At 46.2% G+C, this 23,869-nt stretch overlaps 1 long non-coding RNA gene across 1 annotated transcript in view; it reads left to right on the forward strand.

Annotated features, from left to right (window-relative positions):
* Positions 1-20,444, forward strand: part of LOC127004209 (uncharacterized) — a 111,059-nt gene extending 90,615 nt beyond the window's left edge. The window contains exons 3-4 of the long non-coding RNA XR_007757687.1: positions 18,052-18,158; positions 20,287-20,444. This is a non-coding gene — a long non-coding RNA (uncharacterized LOC127004209). The remainder of the gene's footprint in view (positions 1-18,051; positions 18,159-20,286) is intronic.
* Positions 20,445-23,869: the final 3,425 nt, after the last annotated feature.

Consider the following 23,869-nt stretch of genomic DNA (forward strand, 5'->3'; position numbering starts at 1 on the left):
GTACATAACTGTCTTCAAAGGCAATATAAGCGCTGTCTACTTCCTGCAATGCATTTTCCACCCTCAGTAGTCTTCATCAAACATTAGACTTAATGACTCAATGCTCTGTCGCGTTCGTGTGCTCGTAAAAAATGTTTAGCCACTTGAAGCGATCCTGTCATGTGATCTGCATTGGCTGGCTGCAAGAGAGCAAAAATCTGTTGATATCGAGTATTTAAAAGCCTTCTCAAATCTCTTTCATCGCCAGGGACATAAATTGGACAGGATTCGAGTGGCGGCCGCAGGGACAGTCCAGTCACAAAATTGTCTCGGCGCTAAACCGTGTCGCCTCCAGCAGCGTTTCAATTAATTTTAAGGGTGAGCGCTCCACTGCAACTCGCGCCCTCCTGTGCCGCGATCACCGAGGCTCCGGGGAAACAAGTCACTATCACGAAGGAGCCCAAGCGTCGTGCTGCTTGAATACTTCCCGTGCTGCTGCCTCACAACACACGCGAGATACACACTCCACATATGTATCTTTCCCCTCGCGCTGTATGTACAACTTGTGTGGGTATTTGTTTTCTTCCTTAAGTTTAATGTTTACATTTTAATCACGAGTTGCGTCTCCAGGGAAGTAGTGTGTTCCCCAGACCCGGGTTTTCAAACGACTGAGTATTTTTGTTTCATGAGACACACCACAGAGGAGATGATTCTGCATCGTTCACTTACCTAAGATCCGTTTGACTTCTGCTTGTGTGAGGTAGAGGTTGAAGTTAGCAGCCCCGGCGCCTGCCATGGCCACTACGAGAGCCGCCGTCAGCAGCACCCGTACGCTCGCCATCCTCGCTCACAAGCCGCCTCTCACCATGGGTTGGTTGTCGCTCAGCCCCGGAGTGAGGACGGCAGGGCGTGGGCGTCTTGCATGCTCAGGGGCACAACACGAGTGTGGCCGCGTCTTTAGGTAGTCTGTCGGTGATGGCGTGTCTATACCTGTGGGCGTCTTTCTGACTCACAAAGTTTGTCAAAGTTTTCCAAAGTGTCAGAAGCAGACAAATGCCGCATATTGACGTTCCACGGCCATTGGGACTTTTGTAAGTCTATACGCTGAGAGAACCACGGCACTTGACAGAAAACTTCGTTAGCAACACACGTCTACGCTCGCGATCACGACACAGCACCGCCGAGGGTCCAGGTAATCCAGCAGCACAGGCTCTACGTCTGTATACTCCGGCAGCCCGGCCAGAACTGAAGGTCTGGGAGCCAAGTGGTCCCGGTCCCCTCACTCCCCTGCAGCCCCTCTCCTCGCACTCTGCGGTCACAAAAGTTCGGCTCGCACTGTACGACATTTCGGCACGGCGAGTCGCTCTGCCCCACACGGGTCCGTGCTTCCCTCTACTCTGCCGTTCCTGCAGAGCTCTCTGTGTTTGAGCAGGAGCTTGGTTGGAGCCTTCAGGAAGACAACTCAGCTACCGGAGAGTTGTAGACCCACAAACATATGACCTCCAGACTCCCCATTTCCGCCCTGGGCCACCCGCGTCCTCCCCAGAGTTCCTGCTGAAGAAGAGGTACTGCTGCTCTCAGATTTCTTGGTTGTGTTCTCATTTACTGAAGTACCACTGAATGTTGTCGGAGACTTTAACGATGGGAAACATGCAAAAAGAAAGTGCAGCGTGGCATGTATTGTTGCTTTTTGAATGTACTACTAATGGGAAAAAAATATTCAGCCATAACATTCAGTACATTACCAGCCCTCATGCTCCCAACATACACTGACATAAAAAGCAAACGTAACTGAGTGTTAATATGTAGATGAGCGTTTCAGACCGATACATTTACATAGGGCTGCTGGCACCCGTGAGGGGGGGGGGAGTTGTGGCTTCCGGGGTTGGCGGCTCCATCACGTAATCCAGCCGAACCACATCCACTCAGGTCTGTGGAGGGCGGTGGATCCTGCTTGACCCGACATTGTGGTAAATCGTGATTAATTAATTTATATTATTCGCATATCCCCTAAAATGTTGAAGTAGATTGCGAATATAAATAAAATATATGTCAAGTATGTGATTACTTGGATTTGGTACTGTTGTATCTCTCATGTGTGTGTGTGTGTGTGTGTGTGTGTGTGTGTGTGTGTGTGTTTAGGACAGCGGTTTAGTACAGCCGGAAGGTGTGGAGTGAAGGGCCAGGTGAGAGAGGAGCCAGGTGGCACCAGTACCACCTGTGACCTTGGCGCCCCGACGCGAGCTTGATTAAGTGACAGACGAGATGCATCTGTCACAGGGGATTAGTGTGTGTGTGTGTGTGTGTGTGTGTGTGTGTGTGTGTGTGTGTTGTATGGTTCTGCTTGAGAGAGAGAGAGAGAGAGAGAGAGAGAGAGAGAGAGAGAGAGAGAGAGAGAGAGAGAGAGAGAGAGAGAGAGAGTGGAATGTGTGTGTGTGTGTGAATGAGTGTGTGTATATTCGCACGGCCACGCTACAGATCAAAGCCCAAAGTCACCGTCGCCTCTACTCTCTTCCCCCAACACCCTCCTCTGCCAGGGGCGCTCTGGTGTCCGTCACTGGTCAGTCTTTTCTTAGTCCCCTTGGCAAGACAGGTAAGGAAGATGACAGCTGGCATTCGTATACGTGAAGATACCAACCAGACCACTATACCCTTCCCTCCTTGTATAACCTTTTTCCCATCAGTAATCTGTTCCTTATATCATGATTTTTCTCCCTTTCTTTGTTCTTATGTTCTGCTATCCTGTCATCTTATCTCCCACTTTGTCTCTCTTTCCACTTTTATCTTATTTTCCTTCCTCCTCTATCAGTCGCATGTGGTATCCTTTTCTTTAGTTACGTTTTGTGTTCTATTACTTCTATTTTGTACCTCTTCTATATTCCTTGTCTCTTCTTTACTCTTATGTCTTATTATAGTTTACTTTTCTCCATCAGTAATTAGTTTTTTATTTTGATCCTCCTATCCTTTTCCCTCTTTTCCTTGCTCCCCATCATCTGTTATCCTGTTACATCCTACCAATGCTTCTCTTCTACTCTGTTCCTCTTCTTTGTTCTAGTATACTTTCCTGCCTCCCATCAGTAAACCGTCACTTATATTATGATTTTCCACCTGCCATTGTTATTGTCTCCTGTCCTCTTGCTACCCTTCCGTCCTTTCCTCTTATCTCTACCTCTTCTTTCCTCTTTCCTTTCATTTGCAATCCGTCACCTATGTTGTCTTGTCCCTGACCTCTTGCTATCCTGTCATCGCTTCCTTTTCCCCTGTCTGTGCCGTCTCCAGTCCTGTCTCGTATCCTGTATTGTGATTTTCTTCTCTTTCTCCTTGTTCTTCGTATGTCCTTTTCCTACTCTGCCATCGCGTCTCTTTGAGTGTCAGCGCCGTCTCCAATATGTCACGTAACCTATATTGTGATTTTCCTCTCTCCTTGTTTTTCGTATCTCCTTTTCCTATACCCTGTCATCGCGTCTCTTTCAGTGTCAGCGCCATCTCCAAAATGTCACGTAACCTGTATTGTGATTTTCTGCCCTTTTCCTTGGTCTTGTTAACTGTCCTTTTTTTTTACCCTTCAGTCACATCTCTTTCACTGTCAGCGCCGTCTCTGGTCTTGTCCCTGTCCCTGCCCTGGCGTCCTCAACCCTGAAATCCTCCGTCGACTGCGCCTCCTTTTGTCCCTGTCTTCGCTATACCCTGCCATCGCTTTCTTTTCCCCCTGTCAGCGCCGCCCCCAGCCATGTCCTGTACCCTGTCCCTGTCCTACCGTCCTCATCCCTGAAATGCTCCATCGACTGCACCTCCTTTTGTCCCTGTCTTTTTCTTTTCCCCCCCAGCCATGTCCTGTACCCTGTCCCTGGTCCTGCAATCTCCATCCCTGAAATGCCCGAGTCCTCATCCCTGAAATGCTCCATCGACTGCACCTCCTTTTGTCCCTGTCTTCCTGCTTTACCCTGCCATTGCTGTCTTTTCCCCCTGTCAGCGCCGCCCCCAGCCATGTCCCGTACCCTGTCCCTGTCCTAGCGTCCTCATCCCTGAAATCCCCCGTCGACTGCACTGCGTCCTCCTCTTGTTAGGCAGCTTTTCATGTTTCTTGCTTTCCTGCGTGCTTTGATGTTTCGATTTACCGTTCCTTTTTCGTGTTTCGTCTGCGAGAGTATTTTCTTTCGTCCCGAGTTTTTCATTGATGTTTTTACGGGTGTTTTATTTTGTATTTTTCGTATATGTGTGTTAATATTTTGGGTGTGTTTGTGTTGCTTTGTTGTCTTTCGTGTTCTTATTTATTAGTTTTTCTTATCTTTTTTATCTTTTTTACGCTCTCTCTCTCTCTCTCTCTCTCTCTCTCTCTCTCTCTCTCTCTCTCAACGCAACGATCCTTTCATCTGCCGCTCCCTCTCTCAAGTCTTCCTCTCTTTAATGTATTTTCTCCCTCTCTCTCCCTCTCTCTCTTTCCTCTCCTTGACTGATTTTCTCCTTGTCCTTATCCTCTCTTGACTACACCCTTTCCGTCTCTCTCTCTCTCTCTCTCTCTCTCTCTCTCTCTCTCTCTCTCTCTCTCTCTCTCTCTCTCTCTCTCTCTCTCTCTCTCTCTCTCTCTCTCTCTCTCTCTCTCTCTCTCTCTCTCTCTCTCTCTCTCTCAAGTGTTCCTCCCTTCGCAATGCTTCTTTCAAAACTTTCTCTTCCTCTTCACTACCTCGCACCCTTCACACCTCCTCCTTCTCTTCCTCCTCCGCCTCACTGCCCCCCACAGCAGACACCTTCCCCCGCCCCACTTCTAGCACTCTCAGATCTCCGAAGCACCATATATCAAAGAAATAATTGAACACTGCATCCCAACTTCGACCCGACCGGCTTTTAGTTGTGTGTGTGTGTGTGTGTGTGTGTGTGTGTGTGTGTGTGTGTGTGTGTGTTTTGGTGTAATTTGAGGCGCACGGGATATATTGTGGCACGATTCACTACGGTGTTTCCCATTTGAATACTGCCTAGCCATCCACCTCACTTCCCCCCTTTATTCTCTATAGCACCCCTCTCCCCCTCTCCTCCTCCTACTGTATAGAACCTCCCCTTCCCCTGCTCCCCTACCGTGTACTGGAGATCAAAAGGCCGCTCAGCCAGGCAGGTAAAACATTCATTAATCTCCCTGTGTATGCCCTGCCGAGGCTCACCATTGATACATAACTGATACATTGCCCTGAACCTCCGGCATGTTAGTCGCTCCTGTTGTTATTATTTCCCTTATAAGTGTCGATAAACTTGTGGTGCTCGGAAAGCTGGAGCACACACTCACATATACACACACATACACACGGCATTATAGGTTCTCCATGCATGCTCCATTTCGTTCGTTATAGGCGAGATTCTGTTGTTCGTACACGGTTTTGTGGTGCAGCCGTCTATTCTGCAACGCTCCCTGTGTCACATTGTTTGGTTAGGTAGGATTAGGCTGAACTGTGTTGAGTTGGGTTCGATTTGGTTAGCTTAGATTTGGTGTTAGGTTAAGTACGTCTAGTTATGTTATCTTATGTAGCTGTCAGTTCTCAGTACACCCAGCACTTTGTTAGATTTGGGAAGATAAGACTGGGCTGGGTTGGGTTTTGACTAAGTTGAGTTAGGTAAAGTTAGGTATAAGTTGTACGATTTGATGCACCCGTCATTTCTCGTCCCTCGTGTGCTCAGAACCAATAGGTCAGTTTTTCACATTTCAAAGGGACGGGAATAATTTTTATCGTCGTTTCTGTTATTTTGTTAGCCGTTCATTCCACGTCTTGATATCGTCGCTCTTGTGTCCGCAGAAGCATTGTACAGTGAGTGATCAAATGAAGCGTGCACTCTGCTTCCTCAGTTAATTGTTCCTGTATTTTTGCTTTCGCCCGAAGTTGGAAGGGAAATGTTTCTGTTCAGCTCTCCATCAAACGCTTGTTGATTTACTCTCTAATTGTTTTACTGCAACTATTACTCTATGTGTGTATGCAGTGATTGTCCCTTTGTGCGTGTGCTTGTATCTCTCTCTCTCTCTCTCTCTCTCTCTCTCTCTCTCTCTCTCTCTCTCTCTCTCTCTCTCTCTCTCGTCGTCCTCGCCTCCTCCTCCTCCTCCTCCTCCTCCTCCTCTTCTCTCGCTGGGAGGTGACTGAGTCGTTTATATCCTGCAATCACCAAAAGTTACAACGAAAATACACACTTGAGCAAATCGAGAACAGCCTCGTGCATACCAACACCGCGGCCACGCCTCGGTCTCGCCCTGAACTCATCTTGCATTCCCCGATAAATCACGCTGAACAGTCCCCCGGAGCGCCCAAGCGGCAGAGCAGAGCGAGAGTCAGAAGGGCGGGAGCCGAGTGACCCGCGCACAGCCACACACATGCACGCCTCTTCCTGGGTCTCTCGGGCAGGTGCATCAAGTGACCGAATTGTTTTCTCCGGTGAGTTATGGCTCGCAAGTGTAGGTCTTTGTGGTCCAAGGATGGGTTATTATGGCACACGGGTAATGGGTGGTTAGCTCAGCCTCCATCCATCACCCAACGCGGAGACCTTCCCCTCTCCCCCTGTTCTTTCTCCCCCCTCCACTTTCTTTCACCAACCTTTTCCTGTCTCTTTCTTTTTCCTTCCCTTCTTCCCTCACCTCCCCTTTTCTCTTTTTCCTCTTATCTTTATTCTTTTTGCTTTCTCTTCCTCCACTTTTCTACCTCCTCCTCGTCTTCCTTTTTCTCCTCCTTTTTCTTCTCCTTGTCCTCCTTTCCTCCTCTATCATTTTCCTACTTCTCTTGTCCTTTCCTTCTCGTTTCCTTCTACTTTTCCTTCTCCTTTACTTTCTATTCATTCTTTTCCTTCTCCTCCTCCACCTTCTTTTATTTTCTTTCTCATTTTTTCTCCTCCTCCTCCTCCTCCTCTTTTCTACTGCTTTCTTGTTCTTGTTCCTGTTTTTTTTTTAATCTCTCTCTCTCTCTCTCTCTCTCTCTCTCTCTCTCTCTCTCTCTCTCTCTCTCTCTCTCTCTCTCTCTCTCTGTCGTAAACGTCACATTGTTGGTTTTCCTCTAATTACTTCGCATCTTCCTCATTTCTCTTTCTTTGCCCTTTCTGCTTCACTTTCTCCTCCGCTGCTCGCCACCCTTCATTCTCCTCCGCTGCTTCCTTCTTCCCCTCCTTTATTTACTATTCCTTTCACTTTCATTCTCTCATTAATATCCTTACTTAATACCTTCCTTTCTCTTTCATCTCCTCAACCCTCCTCCTCCTCCTCCTCCTCCTCCTGTGTTATGTTTCCTGCAGTAGTATTCCTTCCCTTCTTGCTGCTCCCTCTTGCGTTATTATCATTCAGGCGAAATATAAAGCAAATGTATTTCTGTTTCGGAGTCTCTCATATTGACTGACTTGTACATGCGTCTTATCTTGCTGCACAAAAGAGCGGTTCTGGGTGATTCTTTTAACTGGTCTTGCTGGGGAGTGAGCAAGAAGAGTAAGCCCGCATCAGCGTCAGCGTCACTCACTCGCCGTGTGTGGCTGGCTGCGAGGAAGTTGGTTAATTGGATACACGTGAACTAAGAGAAGAGTTTGCTGGAGGGCTTGATGTGATGAAGCAGAACTCCGAGTGGCACAAAAGGACCCGGGGACGTAGAACTAGATGAAAGGTCGACGAAATAGCGGTAAAGAGGCCCCTTGGAGCAGAAGTCGAGTTCAGTTGATGGGAAGTTTAAAGAAAAGACAAACGAGGAACGAGAGAAAGGCTGTCTTGAATATCAACCAGCCACGACTCGATTTGACCAACAAGCCGTGATGGCGGAAAAGGGGCGACAAATTGACCCAGAGAAGGACGCCCCGAGGAACACCGTCTCCGAAAAGATAAAAGAACAAACGTGGACAAGGGACAGGAGTGGAAACTTTCACGTCAAACAGAAAGAAGAAAGGGGAGGCGAATTTAGGAGACATGATGAAGAGAGGGGGCGTGGTGGCAGGAGGAGAGAAAGAGCGAAGTCCGTGAAAGTTTACATGGTGTGAGAGTGGAAAGAATTGGAGAGGGAGGGAAGGGAGAGTGAAAGGGTGGAGAGGGAAGAAGCGCGAGAGAAGTTGGATAGGAAAGAAGCGTAAGAAGCGCTGGGGATGGAAGGTGAGGGAAAGAGGGTGGTAAAGGAAGGCGGAGAGGAAGAAAAAAAATGAGAGAGAGGTTGGAAAGGAAAGAAGTGAAAATAAATAACTGTAGAGATGATAGGTAAGAGAGAGGGTAGAGAGTGAGGAAGAAAGCTAGAAGATGGAGAGAAAAGTTGAAGGGAGAGAAAGAAAGCTCGAGGATGGAGAGGGAAAAACACAGCGAGAGTGGAAAGGGAAAAAATGAACGGAAGAAGAGAGAGGTGGGGCAGAGAGGAATGAGAGATGGAGAGGATTGGGTGGCTGGCTTCAGGGGTTCCTCACTCATCACTCAGCATCCCACATTGAGACATCCCCCCGCGGCCTTCCGTAGCACTCACCGCACCCCGCCATCACCCGGCCGAAGATTCACGTCGCTGCGTCGCCCATCCGTAATCATCCTGTACATCACCTGCAGGACCCACCGCGGCGATGGAGAAGAATAACGGGAGAAAAAAGGGCATATTACAAACCGACATATTAAACCCAGCCGCCGTTAGGTCCGCCGGGCTAGCCGCTGACGAGAACATATTACCCCTATTGTCTCTGGCCATTGAGGACTTGAGCACCGTCGGGTTAAGAAGATTAAGACGGATTGTTCCCTCGGGCCGCGCGTGCTTCCTTGCCCCTGCGTCGGCGAGGTCGGGAGAGCCAACCGCGTTCGACCTTCTTTAAGCCTCTGTTTTACCGGTAGCAGGTGTAATTTGGCGGAGAAATATGCGAGATCCATCAGGGGAAGATTACACAGAGAGGTGGAGCGCGCGTGGTCATTAGCATACGGACATAAGTCTTGCCAAGGGTCTCGCTCGTCCTGACAGAGCTATTGATTTCGCTGAACCTGCCGTAGAGGGGAAGAGGAGTGGTGGTGGTGGTGGTCTGCTGCGGTGATGGTGAGGGTGGTGAGTGTGATGGTGGTGGTGATGGTGGTGGTGATTGTGGTGGTGCTGGAAGTGGTTTTGTTGTTGAATGGAAATGATGAAATGCACACACACACACACACACACACACACACACACACACACACACACACACACACACACACACACCCGCCCCCCTCCCCATACACACGTCCAGTACACACACACAAACACACAGACAAACAAAACAAAACAAAAGAAATACAGCACGCACATGTTCCCCGGCACAGCTAAATAACACAATTACTGGAGACAAACAGACGGACCGGCGCAAAGAAAGGCTCGTGAAAAACATAAAACAAACGCTGACCACACAGACCTGTTTGTTCGAGCGATGGATGGCTTGTCCCTCAATCGTCAACGCGTGTTTGCGAATAGAAAGGATTTGTAGCATGCGCAACACACCCGAGAGAGAGAGAGAGAGAGAGAGAGAGAGAGAGAGAGAGAGAGAGAGAGAGAGAGAGAGAGAGAGAGAGAAAGTGTATGAGGAATGGAATGAGAGAGAGGGATAAAAGAAAACGGATGGCTGTTATGAGCGTTCTTAAATCCTCGAGTTTATACCTGCATGGGGCGATGCAAAGTAGGGAGAGAGAGAGAGAGAGAGAGAGAGAGAGAGAGAGAGAGAGAGAGAGAGAGAGAGAGAGAGAGAGAGAGAGAGAGAGAGAGAGAGAGAGAGAGAGAGAGAGTGAGTTTATATGGGATCAAAATGAGAAGAAAAAAAAATGCTCGCCCCCTAGTCATTATAATTTACCTGGAGTTAATGCGAACAGGTGTGTGATATGGTGGTGGCGGTGGTGGTGGTCTCGAGAGTGGTGGTGGTGGTTGTTGTGATGGCGGTGGTGGCAGTTACTCATTCCTCCCCGTTCACGCCTCCTCACCGCAGCAACAACACTTGAATTTCACGCTTGAGAGGCGCGATGAAAACTCCACCAACATAAGAGCGGACAGCGCGGCGAGCAGGCGAGGGATGGCTTCCGGCGTATACTCCTGCCGCGGAAAACAGCAATTCAAAGCCTTGATGTATTTTCCCCGCCACGAGCTATAAGGAAAGTCATGATATTGCGGCGTGGTGATTGAAATACCAGAAAACGAAAATAATAAGTAGGAGGAGAAGGAGGTTCGTGGCGTTTACAGTGAATTTCATGTCGGGTGTGTGTGGTCGTGTTTGTGTGTGTGTGTGTGCATGTGCGTGCTGGGCAGAACGAAATACACACACACACACACACACACACACACACACACACACACACACACACACACACACACACACACACACACACACACACACACACACACACACACACACACACACACACACACACACACACACACACACACACACACACACACACACACACACTCAAACGTAAGAGGCAAGTGGGAAGGAAAACAAAATTGCAATGAACGACCATCAACAAGACTCCTAAAAGACTACCACACCAACTTCTCCAACCACTCGAGATGACGAGGACCCAACTAATCCTCCGTGCCAGTCATCAGTCAAACAATCAGGTTTTTAACAGTCACCAAAGAGAAACTCCCGCGCACTGTCTGTCCGTCAAAGGTCTGAGCAGCGTCTTCAGTCCAAATGCCGCCACTGTTTTGAAGAGATTGATTGAAATGTAAATGAGGAAGGACACCGTCCGTCTCTGGAAGAACAACAAGTCACTTCATTATCTCTCTTGAAAATACAATTGACAGTGATGATGATGCCGATAATGATGAGTAAATCAATAGTATAAAAGGTGATAGTGTTTTTATTGTTATTGTATTTGATTTGAATAATGAGAAGAAGAGGTAAAAGATCAAGAAAAGGAAATGGAAGAGCGAGGAAAAAATATCATCACGGGTAATTGCCAAGAAGGACTTCACTACACCGCCACAAACAACGTCCACACGCAAGCACGCACGCACTCACACAGACACGCACCACTCACAGAAACAAAATTAGACGTTTACAAACCCAAGGAGCGCATATGTTGGAAGATTCTAGGGCATTTACTCCCAACCAACCCACTAAACACACACACACACACACACACACACACACACACACACACACACACACACACCACACACACACACACACGCACACACACACACATACACACACACTAATATAATTACACGCAAACTGAGCAAGATACGCGTTCGCCCTGGCAACGCATATATGAGAAAAAATCTTTGACATTCACTCTCAACCAACCCGTAAAGAGGAACCCCCTACCTCCCCCTGCTCTTACATAGACTAATAAATATATAAATTTCTAAGTGGATTAATAAAAGCTCTGCCGGTCATCTGATTTCCATTAAGAGGAGCGCATAAAAGTGTCGTAACTCCCGCTAATGAGCACGCAGGTGGGTTTGTTGCTGCACCTCACAACATTTTTCTTCCCCGCCTTTTGCCGCTTTTTGTGCACATTCCAGGCGATCGGTATTCCCTCTCACCTCGTAGCGCGCCGTGATACCAGGTGGCCGGTCGAGGAGTTTTTGCATCACGGCGACTATTTTCCTCGCGGCGGGTTTTAGCGGTGATTGAGGAAGTAAAGGTTGTGTGCGTGTTGTCAGCGGCTTGGGTTGTGTGGTGTTGTGTTCCTGGAGGGTCATATTGTCGAGCGGTGGACCCACGTGCGCCGCTATTCACCGCGTCTTGCAGATTTTTTTCCCGCATGAATAAACAAGACTTTTTTTTCTGCCTTGCAATGCACTTGACTTTCCTTCGCCCATCAGTCTTTTAGGGGATCGCTTTCTACTCCGCCCTCCCCCTTCCATTCCGCCGCCCCCCCGCCGTTACTCTCCCCTATTCCGCCTCAGCCCCGCCACTGTTTATAAACAAACGTCGGGTTGGAGTGCCGCCCTTCCCTGCCCCAGGAATCCTCACTAATTACCTCCCCGCCATTATGTGACTTTAATTAGATAAAGCAGAAAATTAATTTAAGCGTCCCATTTTTCTTTTCCAAGGCAGTGATAATGACCTATTCCGGGCCGGGCGGAACGGAGGGCTGATGAACCTGCCCCTCCTGCAAGTATTTTAGTTATGGGTCTCGTCGAGAGTGCTTGAGCGGATGTGCTTATTCATTAAATCCATTTTTTATTTCTTTTGTACCTTTCAATTGAATGAGTTTGCCGAGAGAAGAAGCATTGAGATGGAGTCGGCCTGCACGTAATGGTCGCTTTAATTAAGGGTTCACCTGCCCGCCCCGTGTCAACACAAGGCAAGGTTTCCACCGCCAATTGAAACTCTTTTCCGCTATTTCTAAAAGATCACGAATTTGCTACTCGCGGTGTGGCCTCGACTGCCCTGCCCTGGCCTGCCGTGCGCCTCCTCCCTCTTCCTACAGCTCCTCACTCATTCTTTCAATTCCTCCAGTTTCGAAGAAGTAGTGCTTCCCTTCTACCCCTTATATTCCCCCCCAGCTCATGCCCCAATTAAGCTTCGAAAGAGTACTCCTTTCATCCATCTCTTTCATTCCCTTTTCTCCTGCTTGTTCCTGAAGGCTAAGTACGTTGTAATGACCAAGCAGTGTAGGGGATGGAAGGGAGTTCTTTCTTCACCTTTCTGGCTTCGTTGATTCCCTTAGCCTCCTCATCCTTTGTCTTCCGTGCATAGACATTCTTCTTCCTTACTCTCCAAGAATCTTTGAACCCACAAGAGTAATGATTTATAAGTTGAGAGAGAGAGAGAGAGAGAGAGAGAGAGAGAGAGAGAGAGAGAGAGAGAGAGAGAGAGAGAGAGAGAGAGAGAGAGAGAGAGAGAGAGAGAGAGAACAGAAGGAAAGAATATACAGGAGGGGGAAGGAAAGAGGAGAAAAACATGCTTACCCACAAAACTCCCTCCGCCTGTCGTCCCTCCAATGTTCATGTTTCAGAGTTTCTTTCATGTTCCTGTGATTGTTTCCTTTGTGTGCCCTTCTTGAAACACGGCTGCGGGTTATGTAGGACTTCCACTTTTAAACTTTGCATATGTCAGTCTTTCTCTCTCTATGTGTACCTATTGACATATATCCAACCACCTAATAAGCTCTCAGCCTTTCAAACCAACTTATTTATTTGTCCATCTATCTATCTATGAATTAGCTTTGTTTTATTTATTTTTTTTTATTTTTTTTTACAACAAAGGAGACAGCTCAAGGGCACACAAAAAAAGGAAACAATAATAAAAAAAAAGCCCGCTACTCGCTGCTCCTAAAAAGAATCCAAAGAGGTGGCCGAAAGAGGGGTCAATTTCGGGAGGAGAGGTGTCCTGTCTCTCTGAAACTAAGTATTTTTCTATCTTTCTATTTATTTAACTGTCTATTTCCCTCACATTCGGTACACACCACTTTTTTATATATTCATTGTTGTTCATATACACCCAACTCATTTTTTGTCCTCTTATGACCGTGCAATTCAGGTATTTAGGTTACATGCAACAACATCAACGACGCAAACACAATCCTGACGTCAGTCATGGCTACACACGGCGCACGCACACAAACGAGGTCGATCCACACACACACACACACACACACAGACACAAAAAACGGGGCTATAACAGTTGTATTATGCCATCCTCTGTGTGTGTGTGTGTGTGTGTGTGTGTGTGTGTGTGTGTGTGTGTGTTGTTCGTTATTTGCTTTGTTTAGTGAGACGCAATTTAATTACTTTACCGGTTTTATTAAGTTATTGGTATTGCACGTTTTAATGCATTTTGTTTTGCCCAGAGCAGTGTTGCCATCATTTTTTAGCCTCCTGTGAGTTTATATTCTATCTGCCTGTCTGTCTGTATCTATGTCTGTCTGTCTGTCTGTATGTATGTATGTATGTATGTATGTTTTTCCTTTTTTTTCGTTCTTTCTCTTTGTTTTATTTCTTTTTTTCTTTTATTCTTTCTATTTTCCGTTTTCTTTTTGCTTCTTTCCCTCCTTCTCTTTCTTTCCTTTCTCTCTCTCTCTCTCTCTCTCTCTCTCTCTCTCTCTCTCTCTCTCTCTCTCTCTCTCTCTCTCTCTCTCTCTCTCTCTCTCTCTCTCTCTCTCTCTCTCTCTCTCTCATGCCAGGGCGAGGTGGAATGCCTGATCCTCCTGATAACACTTTGCCTTCCCGACGGACGTGGTTGCCTACTTGCCGCCTTCGTATTCTGCGGTTTCCTGGTCTTTTTTTGGGGGAGAGAGAGAGAGAGAGAGAGAGAGAGAGAGAGAGAGAGAGAGAGAGAGAGAGAGAGAGAGAGAGAGAGAGAGAGAGAGAGAGAGAGAGAATTGTCGCACGCTTTGAAGTGGAGTGTAAGTCTTCTAGTCCTCATAAACCACATAAAAAAGATATTGTTTTTTATTTTTGCTCCTTTTTTCCTTCCCTTTCCCTTTACCTTTCCCTCTTTACTTGTTCCCTCCCTCCCTCCTCCTCCTCCTCCTCTCCTGCTTTCTTCACCATATTTTCTTTTCTCACCTTTTTATCTTATCTGCTCACTCTTACATTTCCTTGTGCAATACCTCCTCCTCCTCCTCCTCCTCCTCCTCCTCCTCCTCCTCTTCCTTCCTCCGTCTCTCTCTCTCTCTCTCTCTCTCTCTCTCTCTCTCTCTCTCTCTCTCTCTCTCTCTCTCTCTCTCTCTCTCTCTCTCTCTCTCTCTCTCTCTCTCTCTAGCTGTTGTCATTTTTATTTTATTTATATCTTTCTGTGTAACTATTTACCTCCCATTCTATTATATTCATTGTAGATTTAACTCTATCTAGCTATCAAGTTATCTATAAATGTCTATAACTATTTATCTATATCAGTTTTTTTTTAATGTATAACTTTCCATCAACATCTTTTTTTACAGTTTTATTTTTTTTACCGAAGTTTTCCCTTTTAGCTTAATTGCATTGGCTGCATTTTCTGAATTGCCTTTTACTTAAATCTTTTCCCTGTTTCATCAACACGTACTACTCGCTGTTTCTTTGCTTTCTTTTCCGATGCCTAATTTATAGTAATGTGTACCTCTCCCACGCAGCACGCCCTCCCTCCCTCCCTCCCACACCTTATCTCTGTCCCATCTACAGACAAATTTTCACTCTCACACTCACCCATGACCCCCGGCCCTCCGCGCGGTCCTCAAGGCAGCGGCACTTTGCAGATTATCCTCCTTCCTCGGCCTCACCCCTAACCTGCTCCTCACCGACTATTGGGTATCTGCTTCTCTCTTCCCACGCACTATTTCACCTATAAAATCACTCCACCCTTTATTTTCTCCCACGGCCTTCAAGATGATGTCGATTGGGAGACTTATTTGGGAGTTTGTGGGTTACATTTTCCCACTATGAATGTTTAATAATGGAAGTCTCCGTTTCTTGATCTCCTTTTGCTTGTAATTCTTATATGTGGATTTTTTTTGCTATCCTATACAAGAATCGGGTGTATATGAGTGAAATTTGCCTACTCGTTTGTGAAAAAAATACTTGATTATCCTTTTAATAATTATCATGTTTATAATTTAGTTTCGTGTTGTGGTGGAAAATCAAAAGAAAATTTATTGGCCGTACGAGGAATCTTATGTACCCGATTATACAAGGATACGTGATTATCCTTCGGGGCGTTAAGTGGTTAAGGTCGTGACTGCTTTCCGCGTCTCCACCACCTTCCCTCGGCCGTGGCAGGGCATGGAGCCGCCAAAGGGAGGAGGCATGTTCAGCGGGCGATAGCGTCAGCCGCGTGGACAGGGGAGTTAGGAGGCGCCTTCACAGACGTCCCCGTAAATGAAGACGAAAGGATCTACGGGATATTGCTGTCAGGAGACTCGGGTCGGCCAATCTGGATGTCGCACTTATTTTTATGTGTTGTAAGGATTAGGACAGAAGAGAGAGGAGACATGAAGAGAGTTCCTGATAAATAAAACTAAATAATCAAGGTAGTGTCAGGAACGTCGTGTCTGCTCCTCATTATGCCTTAAAAGGAGTATTTTTAAGCTTATTTTCTTAGGCTAAAATAAAAGGAATGTTTATATCGAAGTTGCTGTCTTCTTTTCATATTTATTCTTGTATCGTGTAGGTAGTGGAATGGAATGGAGAGAAAACTTTGCCAAAAAAAAAATAACGGTCCTGCTGAGAGAGAGAGAGAGAGAGAGAGAGAGAGAGAGAGAGAGAGAGAGAGAGAGAGAGAGAGAGAGAGAGAGAGAGAGAGAGAGAGAGAGAGAGAGAGAGAGAGAGAGAGAATAAATACGTCCCGAAGGCATACTCTCTCGGGCCCACAAGAACTACTACTATAGGTGGGTCTAGGGCAGGTAATCAGTCTCCCCGCGACAGGTGACGTGCGGGAACGCCTGCCTTCACGGTAACGAGAGGGGGGGGGGGGAGGATAGATTCTTGGGGATAACGGTGCCGACGGAGAGGACGAGAGAGAGAGAGAGAGAGAGAGAGAGAGAGAGAGAGAGAGAGAGAGAGATGGGGGAAGGGAAAGGTAAGGGAAGGGAGGGAAAGGGTGGAGAGATGAGGAGAGGAGAGGAGAAAAGAAAAGAAAAAAAGAATAGAGAGAGAGAGAGAGAGAGAGAGAGAGAGAGAGAGAGAGAGAGAGAGAGAGAGAGAGAGAGAGAGAGAGAGAGAGAGAAGAAAAAGACAATATGATGAGGAAGAAAACCAGTGTGACTTGCTCGAAAAACACCTCCAGAGATAAGGAAGTGGGGCGGAGAGAGGCACTGGGGGCGGGGGCGGGGGAGGTAGGGAGGATGAGAGTGGAGAGGTGGGGGATAGGGGGAGAAGGGGCGGAGGGAGGGGCGTGAAGCAATCCATTTCGACACTGATCTTGCTGTCAGATAGTCTCAGGAAAGTTGCCCGAAGCTTCACTGGTTTTCCGAGGTGATTCGAAGTCTTGGGTTCGATTTTGTGCTTCGGTACGTATCGAGACTTACTTTCTTTATATTTGTTTCTTTTTTATTTTTTTGCTTGCTATTTATTAACTGTTAACTAAATGAATGAATTACTTTTAACTTACTAATTTACTGACTAATCAACTAACTTAACTGACTGACTAACTTATGTAGTAATAAACTTACGAACTAACTGGCTAACTGAGTGTCTGATAGATTGACTGACAAATTGACTCACTGACTGATTGTTTGGCTGTGTAAATAGATAGCTGACTATGACTGACTAAGTGACTGACTGAGTGATTGACTAAATGAGTTAAATAATGACTGATTGAATGTCTGACTTACTAACTTTATACTAATATACTAACTTGTTGACCTACGTAATAAGTGACCAACGTCTTACCACCTTACGTGTTATATTTGTTTTGTTGGACTGTTTTTTCAATCATGCCTAAAGAACCATCATTTTTGTATCCTTTATCTGGTTCGTTGACGCAAATGATCCTTTTCCCTGTGGCTTGGCTGTGGAGTGTTCGCCTCGGTGTTTTGTGTTCGGTCATTCCCCTCGCGGCTTAGCTATCTCTTGTTATATTTGGTTACCTGAATCCCCTTTGACAGAGTCCGCCAGTGCTGTGTGTTTGTTATATCATGCGGATTTATTTTTTTCGAGATGACCCAGATGTAGAAGTTAATGTAGTTTTTTTCTATTTTATAAGTTCCTCTATTTTTGTTTATTTTGTTATTTGTTTGCTGTTGTCAGGCGTCGCTCCCGCTTTCATGTTCCTTGCTCTAATGTTATTTAGCGTTGTTTTTACCTTTTTTTTTGTATTCATTCTATTTTCTTCCTTTAGGCTGTTGATCTTTAGAGAACTACCTTGTATCCATTATTTTTTTTTTTTTCACTTTCAGTCCTCTCACTTTCACTGTTTATTGATCTCTTTCACTGTGTAATTGTTTTCTTTCGCTAACTTTTATTTTCATGCATCCCCCTCCCCATTGCCTGCCTGAACTCTTCCTTCCCATTATATTCGTTCGTAAACTGTATAATTTTTAGTTATAGAAAGTGTCTCAATTTCAAAGTGCTGCGAAATTATGGCTATTGAGTTGTGGCCTATGTTGTTATTTTCTTTCGCTAACTTTTATTTTCCTGCATCCTCCACCCCATTGGCTTCCTACCCTTCCTGCTCATTATAATCTTTAGTAGTAAACTGTATCATTTTTATTTTTAGAAAGTGTCGTAATTTCAAAGTGCTGCGAAATCATGTCTGTTGAGTTGTGGTCCATGAGACACGACGCGAATGAACTACACGACTCCCTTGACCGAGAGAGATCAGAGGTAAGAGGATGGCGGTATATTCTCAGCGTTGAAACATTCATCAGCAAAATGAAACATAATTGCAGTATCTATAACATTAAACAGAGACTGGGGACACTTATTCTTTTTTTTCTAACTGTCCTTAAATATTTCACTTTGGCATTATTCGTGTCTTTCAGTATATTAGAAAAAAAGTCAGTCAGGTTTTTACGTTTTCAAGGTAAACTCTCACAGTATAACATTTTCCGGTGATATATTTTGTTACACGTCATCTTTTCTTGCGTTATATATATTGTTGCATGTCCTTGGTCCCATGATATTTTTCCTTCTTTTTCTCTTCACTGGTACGCAGCGCCCCACATTTCTCTTAGGCAACACATCCGCGGGCCGGCATGCCTCTCGCGGCCACACTGCTCCGGGGACGCAGAGAGAGTGCACGGCGGAGGGAATGGGAAAGGGGAATGGAAGGATTGCGAGGTAGAGGAATATATGAGTGGGTTGGAGAAGGGAGAGTAGATATGAGGAGAGATGAGACTGGGAGCTGGTGGGGGATGTTGAAAAAAGGGGAATGGAAGGATCGCGAGGGATGGGGACAGAAGAGTCAGAGAGACGCTGTGTGGATATGAGAAGAGGCGAAGCAAAGGATAACAGGGATGGCAAAAAGGGACTGGAAGGACTGCAAGGAATGGTGATAGACGAAACATATGGATGAGATTGGATGGATACGAGGAAAAAAGGAGAATGAAGGAAGATAGAAGAATAAAAGCAGAGGAATGGAGGGACAATGCTGCAGGGTGATAGTTAACGAAATGGAGGAAGATGAGTAAATAATATGAGAAAGAGCAAGAAGAGGGAACGACGCTGGACAGAATGGAAGGACTGCGAAGAACTGGATAAATGAGGTGGATGTAGGAAGCTGGGTAGATCGATGAGAGGAGAGGCGAGAAGGTAGAGGCGGAGGGGGATGGAAGGATGTAAACAAGGAGGAAGTAGAGGAAGACGACAGCGACTTCACGGTTAGGAGGCGGCCCCGACCCCCGAGCACCCGGCACCCAAGGCTCAGTGTGTCGCGAGCACCACCACGCAGGACATGGCGCTTGCTGCTCAGCGTCGGGAGGCATGAAGCTCTCCTCTTCCTACTCTTCTCCCTCCTCCCACTTCTCTACCTTCTCCTTTCTTCTCTATCCCTCTCTCCCATCGTACTCCTTCACCTCCAAGCTTTCGTCTCACTTCACTTCAGTCGCTTTCTTTGGCATCTCTTCCTTTTAGTCTTTTTTTCCGTTTTCTCCACTCCTGCTATTCTTTTTTTTTCTCTCCTCCTCCTCCTCCTCCTTCTCCTCTTCTTATTCTTCTTATTCTTCCTCCGCCTCTTCCTCGGTCCGTGCAGCTTCCACTCAGACTCCCATCGTCGTCTGGCGTCCCTCGTAACTCTCCTCCGCGGCAGACGGAGGTCCCGGCCACGACTCGGTGTCTCTTTTTCTGAGATTTACACTTACGACGCAGCGACGTGACGCAGCTCCTCGGCGCCGCGAGCTCCTCACGTAGCGCGGCGATGCGGGGCCACACAGTGTTGCTCTTTTTTGCTATGCTCACGTTTCACAAGAACCTTTAACATGTAGCTCCCTTTCATATGTTAATATCTATACCCGTCTGTCCTTAGATCTTAATGCTGCAAAGTTCTTTGATGTAACTTTAAGGCGGCCATCTATCCTCATCATCCGCTCACTAAAGTCCCTCTGATGGAGCCCTCACGAATATTACGCTAATGCACTTTTCTTTGTCTCCCCTGCAGGTGAGTGGCCTGGAGTGCCTCGTTCCTAGCGGCGCCCGCTGGTTGGCAGTTGTCTCAGGCAATACCACCCTCTCTTTTCTTTATTACTGTATAATTAACCAATGTCTTTTGTTCTACCTTTATATTTAGTCCTTAAACAAAGTGTCATACACCCCATAACTTCTGGTCTTTGTGTGGCCCGAGAGGCGTCCTGGCAGGGCCCAGAGGCGGAGTTTGTACACTGTCTATTTAAACACTAACTTCCGTTTACTTACGACTGGGGCGAGTAAGGGTGAGCCTTATAACGGATTAGGAAAAGGACTCGTGAAGTTTTGTTCGCCAGAGTTTTAATCTACAACTTTATTCGTAATGTTTCAGTAACGATGTGACGGCAAGGTCCTCTCTACAGCGTCCGTCCTGCAATTCGTCACACCCGTGACACACTGCAACACGTTATTCACTGACCAGAACTGGCATTCGTGTGTGTGTGTGTGTGTGTGTGTGTGTGTGTGTGTGTGTGTGTGTATCAGAGTGTGTTTTGTGTGTGTTCGGCCGATTATATATATATATATATATATATATATATATATATATATATATATATATATATATATATATATATATATATATATATATATATATATATATATATATATGTGTGTGTGTGTGTGTGTGTGTGTGTATAGCCTGAACGAGACAGACGTAAAAATATTCTTCTCCGGGCGGCGCTGCCCCTTTCGTTAAATTATTTTTGGTGTCAGCAGTGATGGAAAATTCAGAGCGAGTCTGGAAATGTATCCGAATAATAAAAAAAAAGATAAAAGTGATTTTTTTTTTAACCCCGATTAGCAATGTTGATTCTGTCGTTGGGCGGGAACAATTAATATTTTTCCGTCTGAGAATTTCCGCAAGCCCCGATTTCGACATAACATGTAATTATTACATAAAAAATATCACTCATAAACCAAAGTGAAAAGAAAATAACTCGTCATCTCCGTGTTTTATTTATACAGAATAGGACGTTCATGATGCACACACACACACACACACACACACACACACACACACACACACACACACACACACACACACACACACCACTCTGTCTGTCCACTCCCATTTACAAAGGCCTAATCAACACACTCGGTAATTAGGCTCAGCACTGAAGAATCTCCTCGCATATTGAGTGCGGTTCACCTGACCTGAGGCGAGTTCGCGGGACTGACCTCGGTTATCAGGGATTTTAGATAAGTCAACAGAAGCTTTGGGGCGAGAAGCAAAAAACATATACTCAGGTGAAAGATCGCCCTGTGTTGATAGGGAAGATGATTTATAAACACCCTTTCTGAAGCAGCCAATTAGAGATAATGATGATAACAGAGAGGAGTTATCGTAATGAAGGGTCGCCTGTCAGACACCCACGACTGATATCTTTTCCTGGGATTAAATTGGATGTGGTCAGCTTATTAGTCAAGCGCGATCAAGGGGAGATAGAGAGGGCAGGGCACGGCTTTGCAGGCGCGGCGTGTGTGGCGAGGGTGGCGGCGGAGGCGAGGGCGCTGGAGGAGGTGGGCGGTGGGAGGGGCTGAGGAGGTTTTTTGCCGTACCTCTGGAAACCCTTCATGATGTATAACCCGGAACTACAGTGTGTTTTTCGTCATCTTCCTGTTAACGCCGTGATGGATAGGGGTCCTCGCCGCGGGGGTGGGGTAGGGGGTCGAGGTTCAAGTCTCCTGTGGGCCCTCGCTGTCTTCTGAGGGCTGCGTTGGATGAGTGGTGATGCTTTGGCTTTCTCGGTGCCTTGGCTCGGCGGCGTCCTGGGGGAAAGAGTACTTGTATAGTGGTAGAGTGAAGGGTCAGGGATTAGTGTGTGTGGGGTGTTTGTGTGTTTGTGTGTGTGTGTGTGTGTGTGTGTGTGTGTGTGTGTGGTGGGGGGGGAATGGATACCTTGCTAAAATTTTATCTCAAATACTTCCCACGCACAGCTTAGCATTAAATCTCGCAATCTTAACCGTTGTATACATCTTCATAAGCTCATCAGCGGAGTTATTGATATTGCAAAAAGTCAAGGGAGATAATTACATATTTACTGAAGCGAAAGGAATTATCCATCAGGAAGTAAGAGTCAAGAGGAGATGGAACAGATAGCTGAATTCTCTTCCTTTAAATCGGATTATTTTCCCCGCTCATACTTTGATTAACATATATTTTACTCTCGATAATTATTATTGTACTCATTGGTAGAGTTAATCGATGGATATATACTTTTTCTAATCAACATACAAAGCTATTACATTTTGAAATCTTCTTACCCGTTACTTATTGCTTAAAAAGTAATATTGAGAACTGTGGAGTAAGAAGATGCTGATGATTTATTGTGAGCATCAAAATCTTGTTCTGAAGAGCTGGTGGAGGGATTAAGAGGTGAACTGGTGAGATGAGTCAAGGATCACTACTACTACTACTACTACTACTACTACTACTACTACTACTACTATCTACATTCCCTGGCCCTGCCCACCTTTCACCTACCGACAGTTGCACGCATTTCGCAGGGAAAGACATAAAGAAATTTCCCTTCGAAAGTTACGGCACCGCCCGAACTTTCAGACGGTGACGATACATATATACCGTGTGTGTGTGTGTGTGTGTGTGTGTGTGTGTGCGTGTGCGTGTGTGTGTTGAACTCCTCTCCCAACCCCAGAACCCAGATCATCCCCTGACCTCTCCTGCCCTTGCTGTCCTCGCCTCCTCTACGCCACGCCCGCCGCCACCCGCCCCGCCGCCCTCGCTGTCTGCGGCTGTAATCCCTCCATGACATCACCGCCGCATTCAGGATCTTTTAGGCAAGGCTTTCTTCTTCGTCGTCGTTTGTCTTCTTTTTCTTCTCTTGTTCTTTTTTATATTTCTTCTTTTTCTTACTCTTCTTTTTTCTTTTTGTTATTGTTCTTTTTCTTCTTGTTTTTCTTTTTCTTCATCTTCATCCTGTTCTTGTTCTTCTTATTCTTATTCTTCTTATTCGTATTGTTTTCTTTTTTCCTCCTCCTCCTCCTCCTCCTCCTCCTCATCTCTCCCACACCAGTCCTCCTTCCCTCCCATCACCCCGAAGGTTGTGAGAGGTGAAAGGCCTCTACCTGCCTCCCACTGTTAGCTTGGGCATCCATCTCCACGCCCTCACACCCACCGGCTCCCCCAACCCTCATCTTCATGCCCTTCACCTTCACGGACCTTCCCATCTCACCTTTACCCCCTCACCTTCACCTCCCCGCTCCATCTGACCCGCTGATACCCTCGCTTTCCTCACCTTCCCTCCCTCACATCCTCATTTTCATCCTCTTCACGCTCGTTTGAAGGAGTGACTTGCAACTCTTCCTTCCTTTCCTTTTTATATATAGGGACGTGATTCTCGGATGTCCCGCCATGTTTGAGCGAGACTCGAGTGGTGTAATATTAGAATGCGATATATTTTTACAGCGCTGTCAGTTGGCCCGCCTGTGTGCCTGGGAGAAGGAGGGAAGGGGGTGAGGTGAAGTGAGGCTAGATTTGTCTCACCAATTGCAGCATGTTTCTCTTTGCCTCTTCCCTAGGTGGCGAGTGTAACGGGTTGTTATCATGTGAAATATTATCAGCAGTACTGATGAACCAAGACTACTCTGTCTTTGATGTGTAGAGTAGCATTATATAAGAACACAGTAGCCCAATATGCTTCATTAATGTTGTAGTTTCCCAACGCTTAACCAGCTATGAAGATACTCCACACCTGCACATATAACAATATACTTACGGGCTTACAGGCTGAAAAAACAAGAAAAAATAATCTGCTCATTGCATATCGTAAAACAGTGTAACAAAACTTTTCACGGAGAGAAACATGCGCAGAAAACAAAAGTTGTTTAAGAATGCTAATCCTAAAACTGCAACTAAACACATACGAATAAAAGTTGCACGCACACAGGACAAA

The sequence above is a fragment of the Eriocheir sinensis genome, chromosome 27, assembly GCF_024679095.1.
Source record: "Eriocheir sinensis breed Jianghai 21 chromosome 27, ASM2467909v1, whole genome shotgun sequence".
NCBI lineage: Eukaryota > Metazoa > Arthropoda > Malacostraca > Decapoda > Varunidae > Eriocheir > Eriocheir sinensis.